This window comes from Zalophus californianus, chromosome 16 (assembly GCF_009762305.2).
Source record: "Zalophus californianus isolate mZalCal1 chromosome 16, mZalCal1.pri.v2, whole genome shotgun sequence".
Lineage (NCBI taxonomy): Eukaryota > Metazoa > Chordata > Mammalia > Carnivora > Otariidae > Zalophus > Zalophus californianus.
In genome coordinates, this window is record NC_045610.1 from 39,459,830 (window position 1) to 39,486,783 (window position 26,954).

The 26,954-nt window shown below is 42.8% G+C and overlaps 1 protein-coding gene across 2 annotated transcripts in view; it reads left to right on the forward strand.

Annotated features, from left to right (window-relative positions):
- Positions 1–8,302: 8,302 nt before the first annotated feature.
- Positions 8,303–26,954, forward strand: part of WIPF2 (WAS/WASL interacting protein family member 2) — a 50,415-nt gene continuing 31,763 nt past the window's right edge. Inside the window, exon 1 of one of the 2 annotated variants that reach the window (XM_027626151.2) lies at positions 8,303–8,889. The gene's annotated coding sequence lies outside the window, so the exon portion shown is untranslated. Of the gene's footprint in view, positions 8,890–8,982; positions 9,190–26,954 lie in introns of those variants that run through there. The other variant, XM_027626152.2, reaches the window with a different exon arrangement.

A 26,954-nucleotide genomic window follows, 5' to 3' on the forward strand; every position in this document is an offset into this window, starting at 1 on the left:
GACATGAGACGTGGTCAAAGGCTCTGTGGGCTGTGTGGGGAGAGGACGAACTTACTTGGTACCATTGCACATCCTAGGCTGCTCTAGCAATGAACAAAAGGGTGCAAATGATTTGGAGTGGTCAGAGGACAAGCATAGTAAAATGCCCTCCTGATAAGGCGGATAGAGAGCAGAGGGGAGAATTTAAGCAGTGCCCTTTGAATCCACTAGGTGTCACCACTAAGATTACTTGCTTTCTCTTCACACTTGGGGATAGAGGAGGGTAGAGTATTTCTTGGGGGAATACTGAATCTCTCTTATTGAATCCCCACGGCATGAGTCAGAAGGTTGACCATCCCTGACTTGCCATTTGTATCTTTCACTCTCCTCTTTCTTTTTTTTTAATTTTATTTATTTATTTGACACGGAGAGAGAGTGCACAAGTAGGCAGAGCCATAGACAGAGGGCGAGGGAGGAAGCTCCCCAGCTGAGCAGGGAGCCCGATGCGGGGCTCCATCCCAGGACTCCGAGATCATGACCTGAGCCGAAGGCAGACGCTTAACGACTGAGCCACCCAGGCGCCCCTCAACTCCCCATTTTAAAAAAACACTTTCCTTGATCCTACATGCCTGTTCCAGCTACTGTCCCCTCTCTCACTTCCAGTTCAGGGCCAACTTCTGGATTGTCTCCACGTCGTCTCCCATTCATTCTTTTTTTATTTTGTCTTGTTTCCCCAACTTTTTCATCATAAATCAACTCAAACACAGAAAAATTTAAAGATTAGTACAGTGAATATCCTTAAAGCCTTCTAGATTCTATAATTACCATTTTGCTAAATTTGGTTTTGTTGACTCTTTCCCTCTTTTACTCCCCTTTCTCTCTTTACACACACACACACTTTTTCTTTTGTTAAGCTATTCGAAAGTAAGTTGCAAACTATCATTTCACTCCTAAAAACCTCAGCGAGAATATCCTAAGAGTAAGAACAATTTCCTGCATATCCACCACAGCATTATCACACCTAAGAAAGCCAGTAATAATTCTACAATATCACGTCTCTATTTGATTTTCCCAGGTTGTCTCAAAAATATCTTTTTATTTATTTTTTAAAGATTTTATTTATTTGACAGAGAGAGACACAGCCAGAGAGGGAACACAAGCAGGGGGAGTCGGGGAGGGAGAAGCAGGCTGCCGAGCAGGGAGCCCGATGTGGGGCTCGATCCCAGGACCCTGGGATCATGACCCAAGCCTAAGGCAGATGCTTAACGACTGAGCCACCCAGGTGCCCCTCAAAAATATCTTTTTTAAAACTTAAAAGAAGAGGGGCACCTGGCTGGCTTAGTCAGTAGAGCATATGACTCTTGCTCTTGATCTTGAGGTCTTGAGTTCAAGCCCTACATCGGGGCTAGAGATTACTTTTAAAAAATTACACCTTAAAAAAGAAAGAAAGAAAGAAAAGAAATCCTGATCCAATCAGGGCCTATGCACTACATTGGGTTCTTCTATCTCTTTTGTCTCTTTTAATCTAGAATAGCTCCTTTGCTTTTCTTTTTTTCCAACAACATTGACTTATCGAAGTCTAGGAGAAATGTCTTGTAAAATTGTCCCAAATTCTTGACTTGTCTGATTGTTTCCCCATGTTCTTGTTCACTTGTACTTTCATCCCCTCAAATGTAATTTACATTTTTCTAATAGTCACACTTAAAAAGCAAGAAGAAACAGACGAATTAATTTCAATAATACATTCTATTTAACTCAACATATACAAAACAATATTATTTCAACATATAATCGATAATAAAAACACTAATGAGATCTTTTACTTTTTTTGTGGTAAGTCTGAAACCTGGCGTTCATTTTATACTTGCAGCAGATGTCAATTTGGACTAGTCACATTGTAATTGTTCAATAGCTACATGTGGTTAGTGGCTCCCTAATTGGACCGCATAGTTCATCCTAAGGGTTTTCTGGACCTTAAATATTTTAGAGGAGAATATAGGTGATGCTGTTAATAACATTATACCAGGCTGTAAATAATGCCAGTTTGGATCACATTAGTTATGGCTGAGTTTGTCAAGGAGGGATTAACAGATCTCACCATGAACAAGATACATTTTTTTTTCTCTCTTTGTTGTTAGTATGTGGTGATTTTTGCATGTTGCAAATATCCTGTTTATTCCAATCATTCATTCCTGTATTTTAAATGTATGTGTAACTTCTCAATCGTGCAAAAAATTTAAAGACTAATATAATGAACACCCATATCTCCACCATCTAGCTTAAGAGATAAAGCCGTACCCTGCCGCTGAGGCCCCTGATGCCTGTCCCCAATCACATCCCCTTCCTTTCTCCCCAGAGACAACCGCTTTCCTGAGTGTGGTATCATTTCCATGTGTTTCCATAAACGTTTACTGTGTACATAGACATCTCAAAACAATATAGTTTTTGCGTTCTGGGGAGTCACAATTTTATTGAGAGATACTTCATAAACACTATTTAAAGTGTACAGTTCAATGGCTTTGAGCATAACCACAGAGTTGTGTGACCATCGCCACAGTCAAATTTAGAACATGTTCATCACCTCAAAAAGAAATTGTACAAGAGTGTTCATAGCAGCATTATTTGTAATAGCCAAAAAGAGGAAACAACTCAGTGTCCACCAACTGATGACTGGATAAACTGGAATGTGGTATATCCATAAAATGAAGTGTTATTTGGCCAGAAAAAAGGAATGAAGTGCTGATCCATGCTCCAACATGGACGCACCTTGAAAACATTATGCTAAGTAGAAGAAGACAGGCACAAAGGTCCACATGTTGTATGAGTCCTATTTATAGGAAATGTCCAGCATGGGCAAAGCCACAGAGATGGACAGTGGATTAGTGGTTGCAAGGGGACAGAGAGTGGATTAGTGATTACCAGGAGATGGGAGGAAGACAGAATTGGGAGAGGCTATTAATGGGTATAGGGTTTCTTTTTGGGGTGATGAAAATGTGCTGGAATTAGTGGTGATGGTTGCACAAAACACTAAAACCTGCTCAACTGTCCACTTTAAAGTGAGTAACATGGTTTCCAGTTATGTGAACTTTATCTGCTTGACTTGTACACACATCCTTGCGATCTCTGCCTCTGTCTTCACATGGTGTTCTCCCCTGTGTGTGTCTGAGTCCTCTCCTCTACTTGTAAGGACACCAGTCATTGGATTTAGGGCCCACCCTAATCCACTTCACCTCATTTTGATCCACTTGATTTCAATTTAACTAATTTTATCTGCAAAGACCTATTTCCAAATAAGGTCAACTTCTGAGGCTCCAGGTGAGCGTGAATTTGTTGGGGGCGGGGGGACACTGTTCAATCCACTTCAAGATCCTTTACCCATGGCTTAATTGGGTTATTTGTCTTTTTATTATTGAGTTTTAAGAGTTTTTAATAATCACATGTTTTAAAACTTTATATAAATACTGTCCTCCCAGGTATAATGTTCAGCAACTTTCCCCTTTCAACATTATGCCTGTGAGATTCACCCAGGTCAATAGGTGTAGTTCTCTCTTTTTAAAAAATATTTTATTATTTATTTATTTATTTATTTATTTATTTATTTATTTATTTATTTATTTAAGAGAGACAGAGATAGCCAGAGAGAGCACGAGTGGGAAGGAGGGGGAGAAGCAGACTCCCCACTGAGCAGGGAGCCCGATGCGGGGCTTGATCCCAGGGCCCTGGAATCATGACCTGAGCCAAAGGCAGACGCTTAACGGACTGAGCCACCCAAGTGCCCCCAATAGGCGTAATTCTGAAAAAACAAAAACCAAAACCGTAACTCCAGTCTGTTTGGTTTTGTTGCTTTTTCATTCTTCAACCAACTGCATCTGGTGTCCGCCCTCAGGACTCACTGAAACTGTTCTTGTCAAGGTCACTGATTCCCATGTTACCATACTTATCTAACTGTTCTTTCGCTGGCATTTGACATTTTTGACCACTCTTCCTTCCCGAGCACTTATCACCACTTCCAAGACACCATGCTCTCAGGATTTCCCTCCGTCCTGTTTATCTCCGTCTCCCTTGTAAGCCTTCTCCCTCAGCTTGGTCCTTGCATGTGGGGTGCCTTGGCTCTTCTCTTCTCACTCTACAACTGGGCTTAGAGTTCATCCATTTCATTCTGTTTAGGGAACTACCGCTGCCTAACCAACTATTCTAAACTTAGTGGCTTATAACTTCTCATGATCCTCCAGGTTGATGGGGGCTCGGCTGGACAGTTCTGCTGTCTTACTTGGGGTGTCTCATGTGGCTGCAGTCAGAAGGTCACCGGAGCTGGAACATCCAAGATGGCTGGTTTGCTTGTCTCACACTCTGGTGGCAATGACTGGAATGCTGGGATGGCTAGACCTCTCTTTCTCCATGTCAAAGTTTCTCTCTCCAGATGATATCTGCAGCAGAGTAGCTGATTTCTCACATGAGAGATTAGGGGGTCCCAAAAGCAAGAGTAGAAGCTGCTGCATCTTCTTAAAGCTTAGTCCTGGACCTGGTACAGCATGACTTCTGCTGCATTAGAGGTTGTCACAGGTCAGCCCAGATTCAATGAATACAAGGAGTCCTGGGTTGGTAGGGGCCATCTTTGGAGAGGAGCTACCACAGTTTAGGAGTCCTAAATTGCTAGGATTGCTCTTCTAAGTTCCAGACCCAAACATGTGGTGACCTACTGGACCTCTCCTTCCTCCCTCCTCACCAGCCTCCTCAGGCTCATTCACAGCCCTGGCCTCTCTAAGCTAAGCAGCTAAGTGTTAGTACCACATGCACACAGGAGTTTAGCCAGAAACTTGGGAGTCATCTTTGGCTCCTCCCTGTCCTTGGCCCTCACATTCCATTTCTTAAATATCTCTGGAATTACTTCTCTCCATCTCTACTGCTCAGACCTAATAATGATCATGACTAAGATTCGTGGGTGCTTTCCAAGTGTGTACACACTTTGGGCACATTCCATCCAGTCTTCTCTCCATTTCATAGATGAGAAGCCTGAGGGTGATAGAGGTTGCATAACTTGCTCAAAGTCTGACCCATTTTGTAGTGGGGAGAACTGAAACTTGAGCCTTTTGGCTCTGGAGACAGGCAGCCTTGCCTCCAAAGCCTTTGTGTCCAGCTGGTGCCCAGCTGCCACTCAGCACAGGCAACCATCATCTTTCACTTAGGTGTCCACAGCAGCCCCCCAACAGGTGTTTCTGCCTTAAGTCTGGCCCCATCTAATCTATCCTCCATCCTGCAGTCAGAAGGATTTTTCTAGAAGGCAAAAGGTGTCATGGCACTTCTCTGCTTCAACCTTTCAATGATTTCCCTCTCACCCAGAAGATAAAATCTAACTTTTCACAACAGATAATAAAGTGCTTCATAAATTGGCTCCTGTCAACTTGATAGTGTGCCTTGGGGCAGTGATTTTCCACAGGGGCATTTTGGAAATTTGTGGAGGCTTTTTTGTTTATCACGATAAGGATGTGCTATAGGTATTTGGTAAGCAGGGGTCAGGGATGTTAGAGTGCTGCAATGCAAGGAACGGATCCACACAACCAAGAATTATCTGGGGTTCCACGTGGCTTTCAATGTCCGATTGGACATTCCATGTGAAAAATCCATGTATTAAAAAAACCTATCTAATGGGGCGCCTGGGTGGCTCAGTCATTAAGCCTCTGCCTTTGGCTCAGGTCATGATCCTGGGGTCCTGGGATCGAGCCCTGCATCGGGCTCCCTGCTCAGCGGGAAGCCTGCTTCTCCCTCTCCCACTCCCCCTGCTTATGTTCCTGCTCTCGCTGAGTCTCTCTCTGTCAAATAAATAAAATCTTATTTTAAAAAACCTATCTAAGCCTATAATCTATTTCTCCATTAACCCTATACCCAAGGGAGGAGGAGACAGGCTTATTTCTGGTTCACCCTTACCAGAAATAGACCCTTGTATTTCTTTGGGGGGTCCCATCTTTATGAAGGAGAATCTTTTGTTAAAATTCCCCTGTTGAGGAGGATCTGAGGTGTTTCCTTTTCCATGAGACACTGACAAAAGCTCAGGTTCACCTAGTCAGGCAAATGTCCTCGGAGCAAAAACCTGCCTCAGTGTTCTACTCACCTCTTTCTAGAAACCCTGCCTTTGTTTACTTCGTTTTGCCAATATTCCTCACTTTTTCATCATTATTCTTTTGTTGTTTTTTGGGAGGTCTCCCAGGTACTTGGCCTGTCATATTATCAAGAAGGGAAAGTACAAGCATGGAATATTTTTGCACAAACTTAATATAACATCTCTTTTTTATGACTACACTACTGTGTTGTTTTGTGTTGTTCAGAACTTTACCAAGAGTCTTTCACCATTTTGGGAAATCACATCACAAATGACAATGCAGGATCACTTGGTATGGGCATTAACAGCAGACTCTGGAGACAGGTCTGCTATTTTACAGGTATGTGATTTTGGGCAGGATGGTTAACCATACTGTGTCTCAATTTCTTCATTTGTAAAATGGGGGTATTAAAGCTACCTCAGAAAGTCATTGTGAAGATTAAATGAGTTATGACATGTGAAGTTATGCCAATGTTACATGGTAACATGATGTTAATTAAATGTCAGATGTTATGATGACTTCTTTGACCTAATTTCTCATAAGTTTGCCTTTCTCATAAGCTCTAGCTCGAGCTCCAGCACATCAAAATGCTTTCAGTTTTTGGAATGTGCCATGATTCTTCTTGTTTTGCACATACCTTCCCTCTACTCTGGAATGCTTTTCTTTCTCTTCTGCCCCTGCCCAATTCTTATTATCCCATCAGGCCTCACTTAGATGTCACTTTCTTCATGAAGCCCACACCTAGTTCTCCAGGTGAGATGTCCCTGTATTCCACCCCAGTGGCTGCTTTTATCATAGAGTGATGTTACAGAGAATGGGGGAAGCTTACGTTAGCTACAGTGGGCAGGGAATGCCTCTGAGGAGGGACATTTGAATGAAGACTTGAAAAATGAGGAAGGGGCAGAGTAGAGCCAGTACAAAGGCCTTGAGGAGCCACTTGGTGCACTGTAGTGATAGAAAGCAGATCCACACAGTATATGGTGAGCAAGGAGGAGACAGAATGGACATGAAGTTGAAGAACTGGGAGTTTGGGTCTACCATCTCCCTGACCCAATCACCCCACCTTTAGACATGCAGAACTACATACCTGAAAATCTTTACCTTTGCACCCACTGATCCCTATGCCTGGAATGTGTTCCCTGCCTTCTCTGATCGGTAATAAAATTCTACTCATCCCTCAAGTTCAAAACCACTTACAAAACCTTCTCCCATTCTTCAGCAGGAGTTAATCACTCCCTGTCTGACCTCTCACAGCACATATGTCCCCATGGCCCTAATTACATGGTGACTTGTATCTCAGCTAGCTGTTTACATGCCAGTCTGCCCACCACACAGTGAGTGCCCTGAGAAGGGAGGCTCTTAGTCACCTCTGTAACCATCTGATGGTGCCTAGCCCTCAGCAAATTCTCAATGAACGCTGTGACACTGACTAGTGGGTGCTGCCCAGCACTATTCATGGCAGAACAGAAGGAAAACAAAAATTAAACAACTTATGGTTTATCGCGTATTCCCATTCGTTGATTTGAGCCCTCCAACAACCCTATGAAACAGTCGAGACAGGCACTATTAGCCCCATTTTACAGATAGGGTAGCTGAAACCCAAGGGCACACAGCTAGTGAGTAGTGAGAACTAAATCCCAATCCTGTCCCCTTACTTTGGATTCAACTCAAGGAAGGGTGAAAGACGCAAAGAGCATTTTGAGGATATAGGCAATGGGATTAGCTATAGTGGAAAAGAACTCTTTTGAGTGGACTAGGGAGAGATCCTTACTCAGCTGGGAAGGAGTCAATAGCAGCCCCACCAGGGAGGGCACAGGATTCCTCTCCCGAACCCAAGCAGCTGGAGGAATCCGTAGCACCATCCTCCAGCCTTGGAAACTAGGGAACCCCCACGGCCCGCGAAAGAGACGGGTGTTTGGGTCAGGTAGCTAAGATGATGTTAAGAATGACATGTTAGCAAGGGCCTGCCTCTCTGTTGCCATGACAACAGGAGCTTGACTACTGGGCCTTGCAAGGTTGACTGAGGCATGTCCTTCGCTGACTCGAAATTAGAGAAGGACATTTATAGGGTGGATGTGTGCGCGCGCGCGGCAAAATGAAGACGGAAAAGGTATATTCAAGACTCTAGCTCAATCATTTTCCGCCTCGGCAACACGTTATGTACACCTGCGCAATTTTATTTTTTTTTAAAGATTTTATTCATTTATTTGACAGAGAGAGTGGGAGAACACAAGCAGGAGGAGCGGCAGAGGGAGAGGGAGAAGCAGGCTCCCCGCTGAGCAGGGAGCCCGACGCGGGGCGAAGGCAGACGCTTAACGACTGAGCCCCTCAGGTGCCCCTCACCGGCGCAATTTTAAAAGCCTCGATGCCTAGGCCATACCCCAGACCAATTAAATCAGAATCTCTAGGCTTCGCTATCTACTTAAGTCTTCGCGGACGACTCCAATTGCAGCCAAAGTTGCAAACCCTGCTTTCAAAGGAAGGCGGAAGTCTCGCGACCTTCCCAAGATGGCAGCTACCCTACGGCTTCCGCCTTTATGTGCGCCGGCAGGGGGCGGGCTTTCCAGGAGCGCATGCGTGTAGTTCTCTTCGCTCCCTGTTCCCTCCTCCTCTTTCCCCCGCCTCCATTTTGTTCGCGGACGCTGGGGACGGTGGGAGCAGATCCATTTCCGGGTTGGCAAAAGGGGCGGCGGCGGCGAGAAAGGGCGCTTGCCGGGGAGCGAGCAGGACGGGACGAAGCCAGAGCGGAGGTGGGGGAGGATTCGCTCCCGGGGCTGCTGCGGCCAGGTCGGAAAGAGGCAGAAGAGGCTGGGTACGTCGCTGAGATGATCTGCAGACCTGAGTGGGAGAGCCGGGGGAGGGGGGAATTGGGGCGGGGCTTGAAGAGAGAGAGGGGGGATATGGGGGGAGGGGCCTGAGGGAGAGAGGGGTCCTGGGGGCGGGGTTTGGGGGGGAATGGAACGGGGGCTGGATCTGAAGAGCCTGGAGTGGGGCGATGGGAATCTAAGTGGGGAGGAGTGGTCGGGAATTGGTGTAGGGCGAGCACTGACTGAAAATGGGAAGGAAGGTTATTGAGAGACAGGAAATAAGGGATCCTGAAGGGTTGGGTAAGGTGAGTAAGACGGTAACTCGGAGTGAGGGACAAGTAACCGTGCGCAAAAAGGGAGGTGGGGAGGGAGGACCTGTTGTGAACAGGTAATTAACAGGATGCTCTGAGTGAGGAGGCCACTGTTGACGTTTTGGGGATTGAGTTGAGTGAAAACCAATGGCTCAGAGGATGATTCGGGAAATTGCTTACACTTGAGGGAATCAGAATTGAGGTGCTCATGGGAGCAACCTAGAGTTGAGGGTTCAGTTTGGAGTGGTGTAAAGTGAGGGAAGATGGAAATCTTAAAGTCGTAGACGTGGGCAGTGTGTGGTGTTGAGTTACTGATCAAGAAAGAAAATTCTTGGCCACCTGGGTGGCTCAGTTGGTCAAGCGACTGCCTTCAGCTCCGGTCATGATCCTGGAGTCCCGGGATCGAGTCCCACATCGGGGTCCCTGCTCAGCAGGGAGTCTGCTTCTCCCTCTGACCCTACCCTCTTTCATGCTCTCTCTCTCTCTCATTCTCTCTCTCTCTCTCTCAAATAAATAAATAAAAATCTTAAAAAAGAAAAAATTCTTAGAACACTGGGTGAGGAGCTGGAAGAAGCTGGTGTGTACTGGAATTCATATTTTTAAAGGGATTTGAATAATCTGCTTTGGACTCCCCCCCCCTCCCCAGGATCCACCTCCTTTTTCATGGTGTTTTTGCCTTACTCTTTTCTCGATGACTTCCTGAATGTTTTTACTGACTTTTTTCTCCTCTTACAAACCAAAAGAGAACCTCAGGGAATAAGGACTCTTCTAGCATACCTATGGATTTACTAAGTAACTTTGAGGCAAGTCATTAAAGTGTCTCATTTTTTTTTTTCCCCTTTGAAGGACAGGTTTGGTTCCTCTCTGCTTCTAAAAGATTGTGTTAACTAAATGGGACCTTTAAAGTGGTTGCAAAGAAGCCATCTCTGAGAACATGATTGAGGTATTGATATTTAGAAGATGTGTGTTTCTTAGTTTCTTCTCAGTCTTGCTGCATATGTTCTGCCAGGGAATAGTTGATTTTGATTTGATACATGTCCAGTTTTTTAACTTTTCTCAAAGCCAACTTTTAGTAGCCCCAAATTTCATATTATTGTGTTACATTGTATTGACTACCATCCAGATGGAGATAGGGAAGTTAGAGCTGGGGCTGAATGAGGTTGATTGATGAAGAATGTGAGAGAATTCACTGTTATTTTACTTTTGACAAACACTGACTTTCCTCATGAGCTCTGAGAATTCGCTGAAAAATAGTATGCTAGACAGTTGAGTCTTTTGCTTTGGCCCAGGCACGTTGGCCTCATTGCCAGGTGGTGGGGAAGCAGTGTGCTTGTGGACAGTTTTAGTTGCTTTATTGTTAATATATTGAAATCTTGACTATTCCAACTTTTTCTTTGGGCATAATATTCTAAACACTTTGCCCATAGGTGAACTTACTTAATTTAGCTTAGAAGAAGTGTTCCTGAAAGTTTTGGCATTTCTCAGTTCTGACGTGGATTTGCTTAGGAGGGGGCAGTTTCCAATTCTGCCTCATACTTGATATCAGAATAGTGTTTACTTCAGTTGGTACTGATTAGTTATGTGATGTCAGCACAAAGGTGAAATGCAGGGGAAGGTGGAAGGTGGTAAGAACAGTGGAATTTTCAGGTTTCATTAATGGCTTTTAAGAAGGGAAGAGTGAAGTCCTGTTCCTATGGAGAAATTTGTCAGATGTTCTTTCTTGACCTCTTTGGGAGCATAACCTAGTGTACTTGAGTCTGTTTTTCTGTTGCTCTGAAGTGATTCTGAAAATCATGGGCCGCTGGTTCAGGCTGTTTCAACACACCCTAGTCTTCCTCCTAGCCCCAGTAAGAGCAGGAGGAGCTTCAGGCTATAAAGTATATACCATACACTTACTTGGGCATAAAAACCTGCGTAATATTTTGCTGTTATTTCAATCACAGGATCTCTTTTTGGTTTGTTTTTCAGAGGGTTTGGAAATAAGTTATGGGGGCTCAGAGGTCTGGGCAGGCTTTTGGTATAGCCTGCTTTAACATATGATTTTCCATTTTTCCTATCCTGTCACGTTTTTCCAGTGCTTTATTTGAGCCAGTCCTAGGTGGAAAATGGCAAATTACACATTTCCCCCTCCTTTTTAGTCTCTGGTGGACCTGTTGTCTGTGTCACAGTTTGATATCCCCAGAGTGAAAGGATTCTTTACTGCTTCAAATGGGGAGGGTGACAGAAGCTGAGCCGCGTTTTCTGGGCCAGAGAATGGATTCTGTCAGAGCAAAGAATAGTTGCAGAGACACAAACTGGGACCTTAAGCTGTGACTAACATTTTGGCAACATGCTTCCCTTTGCCAAATAACTTCTTTTCTTCTCGAGTGTGATTGTTGATCTCCTTCCCAAAGTAGGCTCTTGTTGCTACTGTTCTCCACACAACTCCCGAGCAGAAGTTGGCAGAGTTCCGGTTGATGGACTGTCTCTTGAGGGATATGCCCCGGATTAGAGTAAATGGGGTGTTCCATGTCAAAATGAGGTTCATTGGCAGATCCTGAGAGCTGCTCTGCAAGGAAATAGAGGCAGTACTCTTTTCTGAATGTTCTTGCACTCCTTTATGCTTTTTCTAAATTCAAACCTGTTTCTTATTCATCTGCTGATTAAATGCAGAATCATTGCCTCTGCCTAGCTTTCAAAGTCCAGGGCACTGAGGAAAAGAGAGAGAAAGAATTTCCCACATTTTTTTGTTCCACTCTCACTCCCAAGTCTTTTAGCCTAGGGAGCCACAGGCTAAACTCACGAGCACTTCTTGGTATTATTATAGAGGGGTATTTTATTTTATTTTTTATTTTTAGAGTGCACGAGTGGGGAGGGGCAGAGGGAGAGAGAATGTTAAACAGCCTCCACACTGAGCACCGAGCCCGATGTGGGGGGCTCAATCTCATAACCTTGAGATTATGACCTGAGCCAAAATCAAGAGTCGAACACTTAACTGGCTGAGCCGTCCAGGTGCCCTATAGAGAGTGGTATTTTAAAATGCTGAATAGAACTTACGGAGAGGGGTGCCTGGGTGGCTCAGTGGGGTTGAGTGTCCAACTCTTGATCTCAGGGTTGTGAGTTTGAGCCTTGCGTTGGGGTCTGCGCTGGGTGTGGAGCCTACTTTAAAAAAAAACTTTATGGAGAAAAACAGTACTAGTAGGGAAAACAGGTGATTAATTTGCTAGGGTCTGTGTCAGTCTTAGATCTCTTAAGATTTTGGCTTAACATGCAGAAAGAGCATTTGGAGGCAAGTAAGTTATCAAGTTTGAGAGCCAGGAATTGGCTTCTAACTTGCCGTATAACATGGCAAAGTTATAACAATTTAGAATGGCTATACTGAGTACTTGGTTCTACTTAGTAAGTGCCTTTTCAGTGTGTTCTACTTAGTAAATACCCTTTTGTTTTTTAGGGGATACTTGGTTGAAGATAACTTTGTCTCCAGTAGGTCTTGGGATGGATTATGAAGATCATTTCTTGCAGTCAATGGCAGTGGCCCTTGTAACATTGGAGATAACTCCAAAACAAATTGTCTGTCTCGTGGCCCTGGATATAGCTTCTTCCTGCCATCGTTAGCCCACACTATTCTGTTCCCCATATGCAGGTTTGGGAAACTAACAGGTTCAGATTTAGAGGTTTTGACTCTGATCCAGGGCTTTGATTGTGGTAACAAACAGGATTATTTGGAGTTGTGTTTAATCTTGTCTCAGATATTTCTTTACTGAAGAATGTCTTGAAGTTTGGCAGATCTGTATATCTAAGGAATGTATATTGATTTCCGTGTCACCTTTCTTATTGGTTTTCAAAAAAATTTTTTCGTTTTTTGAACTTTGTGGATTCAGATTAAGCTCCATTTAGATTTTGAGGCTCTCTGGTGAAAATAATTTGTTCTTAGTCAGTATTTATAATATTTCTTCAGTACAAATTCGTTGACCTACTTTCTAAGCATATAAAAATGCTGAATTCAGTAATCTCTTTTTTCTCCCAATAATCACTTCTTTTTTTTAAGATTTTACTTATTTGACAGAGAGACACAGTGAGAGAAGGAACACAAGCAGGGGGAGTGGGAGAGGGAGAAGCAGCCTTCCCGCTGAGCAGGGAGCCTGATGCAGGGCTCAATCCCAGGACCCTGGGATCATGACCCGAGCCGAAGGCAGATGCTGAACGACTGAGCCCCCCAGATGCCCCCCCCAATAATCCCTTCTGACCATGAAAACATTCTCCATATGTCCAAATTGGGACCGTTAGTTGCAAAAAAAGGTGGAAATTTTCTTCTAAAGAAGTATAATCTAGTATGGGACAGGCTATCTGAGATTTGTGGATAAGTGAGTTTTCCTTCCGTCCACTTCTGCCTCCCAGTGCTCAGCTAGCAGTCAGGATCACAAAGTCGTTTAACCTCCATCACTGTCTTAGAAATAAGGATAGGACTGTCTTTAGCAAAATTTATTTCTTTATTTATTGTTTAAGAAGCTTAATCTTATTTTTAGTAATCTCTACACCCAACGTGGGCTCGAACTCACAACCCTGCGATCAAGAGTTGCACACCCTTCCAACTGAGCAGCCAAGTGCCCCTGGCAAATTTTATTTTTTAAGTAGATAATACATTCCCATGGTTCAAAATTTGAAAATTAAAGAAGAATGTACACTGAATAGTCTGTCTTTTCTGCTTGTGTATTCATCAGTCCAGTTTATCCTCCCAGGGGCAGCTGATGTGTTCAGTTTCTTAAGATCCTTTCCAGAGATGACATAAACATATAAAGTGTGTGTGTGTGTGTGTGTGTGTCTGTGTATGTATCTTGCTTTTTCTTGTAAACAAATGTAGCACGCTGTTAGTACTATCAGGGGGAGTGGGAGAGGTGAGAAGCAGGCTTCCCGCTGAGCAGGGAGCCCGATGCAGGGCTCGATCCCAGGACCCCAGGATCATGACCTGAGCCGAAGGCAGATGCTTAACTACTGAGCCACCCAGGCGCCCCAGTACTATCTGCATTTTTAAAAACTTATTTTGGCAGTCATTCCATATAAGCAGTAAGGAGATTTTGGCACCTGCCTTATACTGGTAGACATTTTAAATATTTCCAGTCTTATGCTATTACCAATTATGCTCCAGTGAATAACCATATAAATTTGGCTCTTAGCATGCGTGACTGTATCTGTAGGGTAAATTATAAGTAGAATTGCCAAAGCTGATGTGTTTTTAGCCCTGTTGCTCATTTATTTGCCAAGAACTTTTGAGCTCCTACTGTGTGACAAGCACTGTGCTTCATCAGTGAACAGAACTGACTCAGCTCTTGCACTCATGCAGCTGTATGGTCTGGTGGGTAAGACATCCGTTAAACAATAATAAATTACTGCTGCTGTAAATCCTGTGGAAACAGCTAATGGGAAGCCTAACCAGGTTGATTGAGAAACAGTGCAAAGAGGGAATGTCCTTAAGGAATTGACTTTTAAGGCTGAAACCTAAAGGATGAGGGGCAGACCAAAGAGTGTTGCAGATGGAGAGAATGGCGTAGGTGAAGGTCCTGAGGAGGGAAAGAACATGGCTGTTTTGAAGAATTGAAGGAAGTAAGTTCCAGTGTGTCTGGAGCTTGAGGAGTGAGAAGCAGAGAGGTAGGAGGTAAGGCTTCAGGGATGGGAGGTCTCCAAAAAAAACCACATAAGTAACAGTGGATTTTGAGCCCAGTCTTTACAGGAGAGATTTTTTTAAAATTAACATATAATGTAGTATTGGTTTCAGGGGTACAGGCCTGTGGTTCATCAGTCTTAACACATAGCACTCACCACAACATCCCCTCCCCAATGTCCATCACCCAGCCACTCCATCCCCCCACTCCCCTCCCCTCCCCTCCAGCAGCCCTCAGTTTGTTTCCTGAAATTAAGAATCTCTTATGGTTTGTAGGAGAGATTTTTTTTTTTGTCAGTTTTTTTCACAGATATTAATTTACTAGTGTTGATGCTGAAATCATCTGTGTCGTAAAGAAATCTGATGCTTGTACAATGGAACATGTTTTCTGTAAGAACCTTTTTGGGGTGGCTGAGTGATGGACACTGGGAGGCGCATGTGCTATGGTGAGCGCTGTGAATTGTGTAAGACTGGTGAATCACAGACCTGTACCCCTGAAACAATGTATGTTAATTTTTAAAAAATGGAGAAAAAAAAACTTTTTTGGATAAAGGCTTTTCTTTTAGTCTTGATTTCTCTTAGGTCCAGCAAGCACCCAGTCTTGTCAGATTATGGGGGATGATGAGATGGTTAGTTTCCCACACCTGCTATTTAGGAACAGAAAACCTATTTACTTCTTGAGAATATTGACTGTTTTTTGTAAGCCTCATAGGGCCAGAGAGAGAGCACAGATGTTCACATTATGAACTGGTGAATATAATACTCTGTCGTACCCATTATCTAGGCCGTATGTCTTAACATGATGCATAACTCTTGTTGGACGTACAAATGAATCAGTAGCCCAAGGGGTCATTATAACTCTGAATATATGAAAGCATTTTTAACTGCAAGTGTATTGACTTCTGTTCAGAAATCACAGTACTCTTGCTCAAAGCCCAGATGGTCCTGTTTGATTTAGTACCTTTCCTGTGTAATTGGATGAGCTTGCCCTGTTTTCATAACTTAAAGTAGAATCTTGGTTTAGCAGCCCAACACTAGCGAGCAAGGAATGAAAATGTGCAAATTTTTCTAGCATTTCAGCAAGAAGCGTCTGTGTATCTGATGGCTTAAGGGCATTAGAGCGGGAGAAGAGACTCCTCAACAATGAAAGTGACAGCTTTGTTATTAGATTATCTGTGGTGAGTTGGGACTTAATATATTATCTTTGAAATGAGGCGTGACACCTCTCTCCATGTGAAGTCTGGATCGACATTTTATGGAGCATCTGTTTAAGTTTTCTTTCAGGCCTTTTCTAGTGGAGACTGTCATCACTGGATTTGCCTTCTGACTGTTCTCTGTATAGGCTTTTTCACTTGTCTGTCTGGGGCGTGTGGAATGAAGGCTGGCACATGGAAGCTGAGGCCTGGTCACATGAGACATGGCTACCCTACAGTGAGAAGAGCCGTTTTTTGTCATCAGTGACTAGGTTTCAGCCTCCCTTGTAAGCAGCCTTTTAATCTAATTAAGTTTCTTTAAAACAGTTTCTTGGAACTTCTAGAGATATTTTGACCACAGATGTTGGTTGTTTTTGTTTTTCAGTTAATTGTGTTAAATCGAAAACAAAACCTAAAAAAGGAGCTAAGGTAATTGATTTTAAGATCTGTCCTTCTGTTTTTGTGCCTACTTTTGAAATTAATTTTGGTCATGATTTCTTTTTTTAAGATTTTTATTTATTATTTGACAAAGAGAGGCACAGCGAGAAAGGGAACACAAGCAAAGGGAGTGGGAGAGGGAGAAGCAGGCCTCCTGCAGAGCAGGGAGCCCGATGCGGGGCTGGATCCCAGGACCCTTGGGATCATGACCTGAGCCGAAGGCAGACGCTTAATGACTGAGCCACCCAGGTGCCCCTTGGTCATGATTTCTTATAGTGGCCTGGAAGTTCCTCACATATCTGACATGTGGTAAACTCTGCGGTGGTGAACATTTTTAGGTGACAACCAGGCTGTGGCAGAGATTGAGGTCACATTAGGCAGCCTGCTTTCATTAGAGTTGAATCTGAGATGCAGGTTCTAGAATTAAGCATAATGGCCTTTTAATTATTTTGGTTGGTTTGGGATTTTCTGCTGTTCTTAATTACATTGGTAACAGATCCATTACAGACCTTATGTTTTGAAATTTTGGTCAGTCTGAAGTTTGGTTTTGCTTATACAATGTTAGGATTTTTTGGTTTTTAGTAATTAAATGTTTGGATTTTTTAATTTTCATAGTAAGAATACATAATTTAAACATTCAATAGTACTAGAAGACTTACAATTAAAAGAACAGCTGCTCCATCTTTCCTTAACTGTCCTCAGTCACTTTTAATACTTCAGTGGTTTTTTTCCTGATGCATATTATTTCCATATTTTTACATAGTATGCTTATAGTATGCTTATACAGTATGCTTATACTGTTATTTCTTGTTTTTTCCAGTCTTAGATATTATCTGTTGAATTTCTGCTATGGAAGATGATTTTGCATTTTTTTGAAGATTTTTTTAAAAGATCACGTATTTATTTTATATATAGCAAGAAAGTGTGCACACACATGTGCAAGCGGAGTGGGGTGGGGGGAAGGGCAGAGGGACAGTGGGAGAAGCAGACTACCCACCGAGCGTGGAGCTCAACACAGGGCTTGATCCCACGACCCCTGAAATCATGACCCAAACTGAAATCAAGAGTGGGATGCCTGACTGAGCCACCCAGGTGCCCCAAAGATTTTTTTTTATTTTTATTTTTAAGTAATCTCTACACCCAATGTGAGGCTCAGACTTAACCCTGAGTTCGAGAGTCACATGCTCTACCAACTGAGCCAGCCAGGTGCCTCTGATTTTGCATTCTTATACTGCTAGCTACCCTCAACCCTTCCTGCTATCCTTTTTTTTTAAGATTTATTTATTTATTTTGAGAGAGTGAGAATGAGAGAGAGAGAGAGCACATGAGAGGGGGGAGGGTTAGAGGGAGAAGCAGACTCCCCGCCGAGCAGGGAGCCCGATGCGGGACTCGATCCCGGGACTCCAGGATCATGACCTGAGCCGAAGGCAGTCGCTTAACCAACTGAGCCACCCAGGCGCCCCCCTTCCTGCTATCCTAATACAGTTTTGATTAAATCAATATTTTGTATGTTTTTATATGTCAGGGTTCAATCAGAAAAACAAACCATTCTTGATATTTCAAAGAGGATATTAGATGCTTACAAAATCAGTGGAAGGTCATGGGAATGCCACCTTGCAGGGATTCCAAAGAAACTGCTACTATTAATAATCTTTGCTATCTTAAACACCAAAGCAGGCAATTTGTAGAATATTGGAAACTTGCAAAACCACATGACTGGGGCGTCTGGGTGGCTCAGTTGGTTAAGCGACTGCCTTCGGCTCAGGTCATGATCCTGGAGTCCCGGGATCGAGTCCCACATCAGGCTCCCTGCTCGGCGGGGAGTCTGCTTCTCCCTCTGACCCTCTGCCCTCTCGTGCTCTCTCTCTCTCATTCTCTCTCTCTCAAATAAATAAAATCTTTAAAAAAAACCAAAACAAACCACATGTCTGTCATCTGTTAGAGGCCACACACCTGCTTATTGCTATTAGAAGAGCAATAATGGCACATACCTTCCTTACATCTTCTAGGTCTTGAATGAATGACTCTGTACTGATGGAAGTTAAACCACAAGCCCGGGGCGCCTGGGTGGCTCAGTCGTTAAGCATCTGCCTTCGGCTCAGGTCATGATCCCAGGGTCCTGGAATCGAGCCCCGCATAGGGCACCCCGCTCGGCGGGAAGCCTGCTTCTCCCTCTCCCATTCCCCCTGCTTATGTTCCCTCTCTCGCTGTGTCTCTCTCTGTCAAATAAATAAATAAAATCTTTAAAAAAACAAAACAAAACAAAACCACAACCCCATTGAAAGAGCATTCTGGGCAATGTAGTTCCCAGGTTTTCAGTCTCCCCTTCTGTCCACCATGAGCCAGAAAGAGGGTAGAGGTAAATATAGCCTAAAGAAGAAAAATTGACGTCCAATATAATGACTGTCTGTACTGTGATTATACTGTATTTCCTTACACATTTTCCCTTTAAATATAATAATCACCATTCTTTTTCTTTTTTTCTTCCTTCCTTCTGCTTGATTTATTGAGTATCAATCGCTGATTCATCCCTAAACTCTGGCAAAGTATAAATCTCTCTTCAGTACAAATACTTTAGTGGACCCTCTTTTGGAGTCTTTATGAAAAAGGGTTCCATTGGAGGGGGTGCATTTTGGGGGGCCTTGCATGTTTCTGCCCACACCCTGGTTGGAAGTTTGACTAGATATAAAATGTTATATTGGAGATGGCATTTCTTTGGAAATTTTAAGCCTCATTTTGTGGTCTAACTTAATAGTAGTATTGTGAAGTTTGATGTTACTCTGATTCTGGATTCTTGTATGGAATTTGTTGTTGTTGTTTTTTTAAGATTTTATTTATTTGACAGAGACACAGCAAGAGAGGGAACACAAACAGGGGGACTGGGAGAGGGAGAAGCAGGCTTCCTGCCGAACAGGGAGCCTGATGCGGGGCTCTATCCCAGGATCATGACCTCAGCCGAAGGCAGATGCTTAACGACTGAGCCACCCAGGCACCCCTGGAATTTATTTTTTCTTTGAAAGATTTTAAGGTGTTGTCTTTACCCCAGGTATTCTGAAATACAATGATATGTGACTGTGTACCTTTGTGTGACTATTCTAAAATTCATCATGTTTGGCATTCAGTGAGCCTTTTCAGTCTGAAGTGTATTTCGATCTGTCCTGGGAAATTTTCTTTTATTATATTTTTGATAATGTATTCTTTGATAGTTCTTTCCTTTGTCTTTCTGGGAACCCCTGTTATCCAGATGGTGAAATTCCTACACTGGTCCTCTTAATTTTTTTTTTCCTCGTGATTTTGTCTTTTTGTTTTCTCATTCAGTTTTCAGATATTCTGAGTTTTTTCTTCCAGCTCTTCTATTGTACTTTTAGTATTTGCTATTGATGTTCTAAATTTCCAGGAGCTCTTTTTGTTCTCAGAATTTATATATAAGTATTTTTACACGTTGTTAGGAATTCGGTTTTGTTTACTTTGATTCCTGTCTTTTCTGTTAGAGATTTTCTTCAAATATCTGGTAATTTTTGGCTGTCTGTTTACTTTTGAGAATGAGGCACTTACAAGCTCTGAGTGTGGAGCCCTGGCTCATTAAGTGGTAGGCATTCACCGTAGATTGTATTGGCAGCTGGTCATTTTCCTTGGAGAGGACTCCTGTAGTCTCCTGCTAGAGAAAGACAAGCCCAGCAGCAGGTGTTTTGGAGCCAAGTGGGGGAACAGAGCTGGGGAAGGAAAGAGGTCTCATCGTTGAGTAGATAGAGGTTCACTTATCTCCCTATTTTCAGTATGGTACTCCTGCCCTAGGCTGTAACTGCTTACTTGGTTCAGAGGCCCTCTGCCTGGCAGCACGGGCAAGGGAAAGAGGGGATCTCTTTCTTACATAGACTTTCAATCAGTTCTGCTGTTCTAGCCCCTCTGACCCCCCGTTGTTCAGAGGTGCCTTCAGTTTCTGAGCTTTTTCTGAGTTTTCTGTGGTGGGAATTTACTTTCTGCTGCAAGCGTTTAACTTTTTCCTTTCTGCAAGGTTACTTGTCACTAGTGCATGTGCCTTCCAGCTTCCAAAATTTTGTTGACATCTTTCTGCTGTTGCATCGTTTTCCATTTACTTTGTTTTTTAAGGCTTATGCCTTTAAAAACATCCCTTTGCTGTCATTTTAATGGCGTTTCATGAGGGAACACTGATAAATGCCCTCCACACATTTATGTTTAACCAGCATATTCATCAGCTTTTCCTTGCTGCTCTCCATTCAGTCACAATAGTGTTGGTGTAATTGAGTACTAATACTCCTTCAGAACACTGTTTTTCAGACTTCCCTAAGACCGAGAATTACTTAAGGTGCTTGTTGAATATATAGATCTCTTTGCTGGAAGATTTCTGATTTTTTTTTTTTAAGATTTTATTTATTTATTTGACAGAGACACAGCGAGAGAGGGAGCACAAGCAGGGGGAGTGGGAGAGGGAGAAGCAGGCTTCCCGCTGAGCAGGGAGCCCGATGCGGGGCTCGAGCCCAGGACCCTGGGATCATGACCTGAGCCGAAGACAGACGCTTAACGATTGAGTCACCCAGCACCCCAGATTGCTGATTTTAGTAGGTCTAGATTAGGACCCAGGCATGCATGCGTGTGTGTGTGTGTGTGTGTGTGTGTGTGTGTGTTTAAGATTTTATTTATTTATTTGACAGAGACACAGTGAGAGAGGGAACACAAGCAGGGGGAGTGGGAGAGGGAGAAGCAGGTTTCCCGCCGAGCAGGGAGCCCGATGCGGGGCTCAATCCCAGGACCCTGGGATCATGACGCGAGCTGAAGGCAGACGCTTAACGATTGAGCCACCCAGGCGCCCCATGCGTGTGTGTTTTAAACAGATACCCTAAGATGGGTTTTATCTTCAGGCAAGTTTGGAAACTGTTTTAGAAGGGTCTTCTAAACCTTTATTACTCCCAAGTCTCTGAGGCAAACTCCTCCGGCTCCACCTAATACTGCTTTTGTATTCAGACTGTGTTTTAGTCTGTCCGGCATTGGTCTGGATTTCTAAATTAGAGTGTGTGTCCTTCATCTGGTTAACTCCTCTCTTCTCTGGTGAAAAGCTGACTGATGTTAATAACTTTGGCCTTGTGTGACTCCCATTTTTTTTTAGCCAGCACTTCTAGACTCATTGCTTGGTTGCTTGGTTCCTGGCCTGTGTGGGTGGGGAGGAAGTATTAGTTATGAACATTGAGCTACTCTCTGCATCATTTCACTGTCTAAATCCAAGAATCTGTTAAATTTTTTTTGAAGTGTAAAATTGACTCAGGCTTTGAAAACAGATGTACTAATTATCTGCCTTGGATTTATGCAGCATCATTTTTGGAGATATTAAAAGCTGTGATTTGAAGTTTGTTTTTAACTTTGATAATATGAAAAGGCACATTCTCTTCTCCTTCTTGTATTATGGATCCCTAAGGCCCAGAAAAGAAAAATGGCTGTACCTTTTACTACCAGTCTGTAAGGCATCTGGAAATGAGGTGTTTGCAGCTGCTCCTTGGTTGCTGTGAATTGCTTGGCAGTCATGAACCAAATAGTGCATGTCTTACAGTGTTGTAGAGGCCAAGTGTAGGATCCTAGTTCTTAGTTCTTGGAAATCTTGTGGCTGTTACTAGCCAAAAAATCCCCAAGGAAGTCATGCTGGCTCTGACATGGAGCTGATTTACATTCTAAGATGAACAGCTCCATAGAAACAGCAAGTTCCTGTGAAACAGTTTTGGTGAGTGAAGTCACGAAAACAGTGTGAAATCTAAAGTATTACTGTCTCACAGATTATTGATCACTGGCTGTGTTATGAAGCACTACTTTGAACTGTTACTGATTCTGAAACTGATTTACTGCAGTTGACTATTTCTGTACACCTTCCCCCACTTTTCCAATACTTTAGTGTTTTCACGTTAACAGGATTTTCTCTTTGCTTTGAGGGGTGTAGTAGGGGCCGATGATGTTTGGTGAGGCCACTCCCTAATCTCTGTTTAGGATGATTTTCAGACATTTAATTTACAGTTTCTCTTGCATTAATTAATCTCTAGCCATCTTTTTTTATGAAGCCATTCTTTGCAGCTGTGGTTATTTATTTGAACATAAGAATAGACTTCTCATTGATTTGTCATCATTTTAGATAAGAGGACTTGGCTCCTGAGTATGTGGGAATAACCCATGGTATCTAATATTTACTACATCAAGTAGTCTGTGACTAAGTAGACTTCTGAGTTTATGTTTTTAGGGCTTTATTTAATTAATTTATTTGTTTATTTTTAATTTATTTATTTGACAGAGACAGAGAGCACAAGCAGGGGGAGCAGCAGAGGGAGAGGGAGAAGCAGGCATCCTGCTGAGCAGGGAGCCCGATTCGAGGGTGGATCCCAGGACGCTGGGATAATGACCTGAGCCAAAGGCACACACTTAACCGACTGAGCCACCCAGGCACCCTATTTATTTATTTTAAAGATTTTATTTATTTACTTGAGAAAGAGAGCACAGAGGGAGAAGGAGAAGCAGACCCCCACTGAGCAGGGAGCCCAATGTGGGGCTTGATCCCAGGATTCTGGGATCATGACCTGAGCCAAAGGCAGACACTTAACTAACTGAGCCACCCAGGTGTCCCTGTTTCTAGGGATTTTAAACAAATCTAGGAAAAGAGGAGTGTCACAGGAGGAAAAGCTGCATCGTTGGGATGTATACTTAACGTTTCTTATTAGAGAAATTATATTGAAAGGATTTCATCATACAGTTACATATCTTTATTCTACGTCTTTCCTTTTCTCTTTCAGGCTTGTGTGCTGCTTGTAACAGTGAAAGATCATTGATGTGGAGAGTAAAACATTCAGGTTTAGTTGTAGAAGTTGTAGGATTTTCAGTTTAAATATTCATGGTGCATATGTGATTTTTTTTTTTATTACTTGTTTTGGATCAATCAGATTTGCTGCATAGTTGAATTTCCATGATGGAAAATGCCTGCAGTTGGAAAAATGATTTTTTTCCCCTTCGTGGAGTAACCTTGGAGTTTTAATTAATTCCGTCTCTGTGCATGACAGAAATATGTTTCACCAGAGGTTTGACTGAATTGAATTTCAAGGGGAAGGTAGCACGTTCTGCATTGAGAGAAGAGGGCTGTGGATTATTTTTAAAACTATATAAAGCTGTTTTTGCATGGGTTGGGGGAAGGGTGATAAGGTATCTGTAACATGAAAGTTATTCTAGTCTGTTTCTTTTTATTTAGAGAAACCAAAATGCTTTAGTGGAAGCCCTCCACCATATTCTGTCCTAGAACACATAAAGGCGTGTTCATAAGTCTGTGTTGACATCAGTTCCCACGTAATTATAGGAACCTGTTTGGCTCCTGCTGTTTGTCAGTCTCCTGGAGCGGCACGTGAATACTCTTAGGTAGCTCCTGGCACTTGTCCCATGTTGGGGTTCTTCGGTTTGGGAACTGGATGCCATTGTGTTTACCGTGGTAGTGAACTCCTACCTTGCCATGCTGTACTGCTTTTCAGGAGCAAAACTGAAGGGCAGGTGGACAGGCAGACATTATCATCAGGTGATTTTTAACCCTGGAAGGCTTCCAGTTAGTATCTGGGTCCCTAGCTGTGCTTAAACCAAGCGGTCAAGTACAGTCTGTGGGGTTAATGAGATAACTGATTGAACTTGTTTACTTTGGGTGTGGAACTGTTAGTTGGTTTAAACTCCTTTGGTACAGACATATTGGACAGAGAAGGATACTACTTTTAAGGGGTTTGGAGAATGGCCTGTAAGGTCTCCCACTCTTGTCTGTAATCTGTTCTAGCTACCCTGGCTTTCTCACTCGTTCTCTCACCAGGTCATGCTCCTTCCCATCTCGGGCTTTTGACTTGCTGTTTTTTAATTCTTCTTGGAGTGCTCTTCCCCCAGATGTTCATAGGGGTTGCTCTGCTCATGGAGAGACTTCTTTGTGGAGAGCCAGCCCCGCTCCCTGCAACCCTATCTAAGAGAACATTCCTCCATACTCCTACTTTCACCCTTCATGATTTTTTTTTCATTCTTTTTATCAGTAACTGAGATAGGAGATTTTATTTGTTTTCTTGTTTATCTCTTCCACTAGAATGTAAGCCCCAGGATTGTAGAAACTTGTTCAGCCTCTAGAACTGGGTTTATCAACCTCAGCATTATTGACATTTTGGACTAGATAATTCTTTGTTGCGGGGGAGCTGTCCTAGGAATTATAGAATGTTTTCTATCCACTAGAGGCCAGTAACACCCCCTAGTCATGATAATCAAAAATGTCTCTAGACATTGCCGAATGTCTCCTGGGAGACAGAATCATTCCCCTCAGGACCATTGTTACACAACAATGCTTTGGCACCTAGTGGGTGCTTAAGAAATATTTATTGAATGGATTAAGTGATGGGTGCTCAATAAATATTCACTGGATGATAAATTCATGAATGAATGAATTCAGCAAGTTAAAAACGTTTGGAGCACTAAACCAAGCACATATCCTCCTTGTTTCTTCCTTTTCTTTTTCTTTTTTTAGATTTTATTTATTTGTCAGAGAGAACACATGCTTGCACAAGCAGGGGGAGCAGCAGGCAGAGGGAGAGGGAGAAGCAGGCTTCCCCGTTGAGCAAAGAACCTGATGTGGGGATTGATCCCAGGACGCTGGGATCATGACCTGAGCCTAAGGCAGACACTTAACCGACTGAGCCATCCAGGCGCCCCTCATTTTGAACTTGTTTGATGTGAATGTTTCTAGGGTTTGTTGTGTGGTTATGAACATTTGATTCATTAATGGGTTTTAATGTCTGTGCTTGGAAAGTCTTGCCACCCCACCTACTTGGATTATTGAACCCACATTAGGCAAGGCTGTGGTTCCTTCTGGCTGGGATTAAAGTACATCAAACACAAACCCCATTTTGCATGGTGACTTTCTTTGTTCCAAAGCAACTGATTTTCTCTTTCTGCCAAACATTTATGTTCCATCTCTGATACTATTAGATTTATTTTGATTTGAACTGTTGAATCAGAATTCCATTGAGGGGTATGTCTAGAATCTTTCCTCTTGAAGACACAACTCTTTTCTTTAGATTATCTGGAGACAAGAGTAGGCAGAGTTATTGGTCTTTCAGAGAGGATCTTGAAATGTCTCTTTCATCTGTCTCTCTGTTTCTTTAAATTTATTTATTTATTTGAGAGAGGGAGCGCACCAGTGGGGGAGAAGGGGGGAGAGGGAGAAGCAGACTGGAGAGGGAGAAGCAGATTCCTCACTGAGTGGGGAGCCCGATGTGGGCCTCCATCCCAGGACCCTGGAATCACAACCTGAGCCAAAGGCAGACATTTAACTAACTGAGCCAGCCAGGTGCCCCTTCTCTGTTTCTATATATTGGGGAGAGGTTTAATAGGATATTAAAGACTTGAACATGGGGGCACCTGGCTGGCTTAGCTGGTGGAGCCCGCAACTCTTGATCTCGGGGTTGTGAGTTCGAGCCCCACATTGGGTGTAGAGATTACTTAAAAATAAAATCTTAAAAAATAAAAAATTGAACATGTATTTAAGAAAGGAGAGAGGGGTGCCTGGGTGGCTCAGTCAGTTAAGCATCTGTTTTCCGCTCAGGTCATGATCCCAGTGTCTTTTGATTGAGCCCCACATTGGGCTCTCTGCTCAGCAGGGAGTTTCCTTCTCCCTTTCCCCCTCCCCCGACTCATGCTTGCTCTCTCTCCTTTCCTGAAATAAGTAAATAAAATCTTTAAGAAGAAAAAGAGGGGGTGCCTAGCTGGCTCAGTCGGTAGAGCATGTGACTCGATCTCTGGGTCATGAGTTTGAGCCCCATGTTGGGCATAGAGAGTACTTAAAAAAAAAAAGAAAAGAATTTTCTTGACATCCCAAATTCATATTCATATAACTGATTCCTGTAAGGTAAAACTAAGGCCCTTGAGACTTTGCTGAGGGAGGAAGCCTACTTTTTAAGGTCAGTTTTTTTTTTTCTCCCCTATGGGATTTTTTTGGGTACTTCAGTACAAAAACTGTAATTTACTTGGTAATCAAAGCTGAGATAAAAGGAAAATGCTGTTACCTAAGGTCTCTTAGCATGAAAGTAGATAGCATTTAGATTTAGAATTAAAATTTTTTTTCTTTTAAAAATAACTTGCAATTGAAACTTGAGTTTTATAATAGCAGAATGCCATTTGAATAAAGGCCCCAAATGGTAGTGGTAACTAGAATACTTTTGAGATAATTTTAAATATATGAGAAAAGCAGCAACTAAATTGAATTCTTCATTTATCAAATGTGAAAGGTCAGCGTCTTTGTACTTGGGAAGTCTCCTGCTCTTAAAATGTAGGAATACATATTTGGAATGAAATGTTAGGAAATTGAATGGAAAAATAGGTTTTGTCTTTTGAGGAATAGAAGAGACTGCTTTTTAAAAGTGCGTTGCTTGAGTTTCATGAAGACTTATCTCTGAATTCTTTGATAAATTTGACATCAGGAAATTTGAAATAAT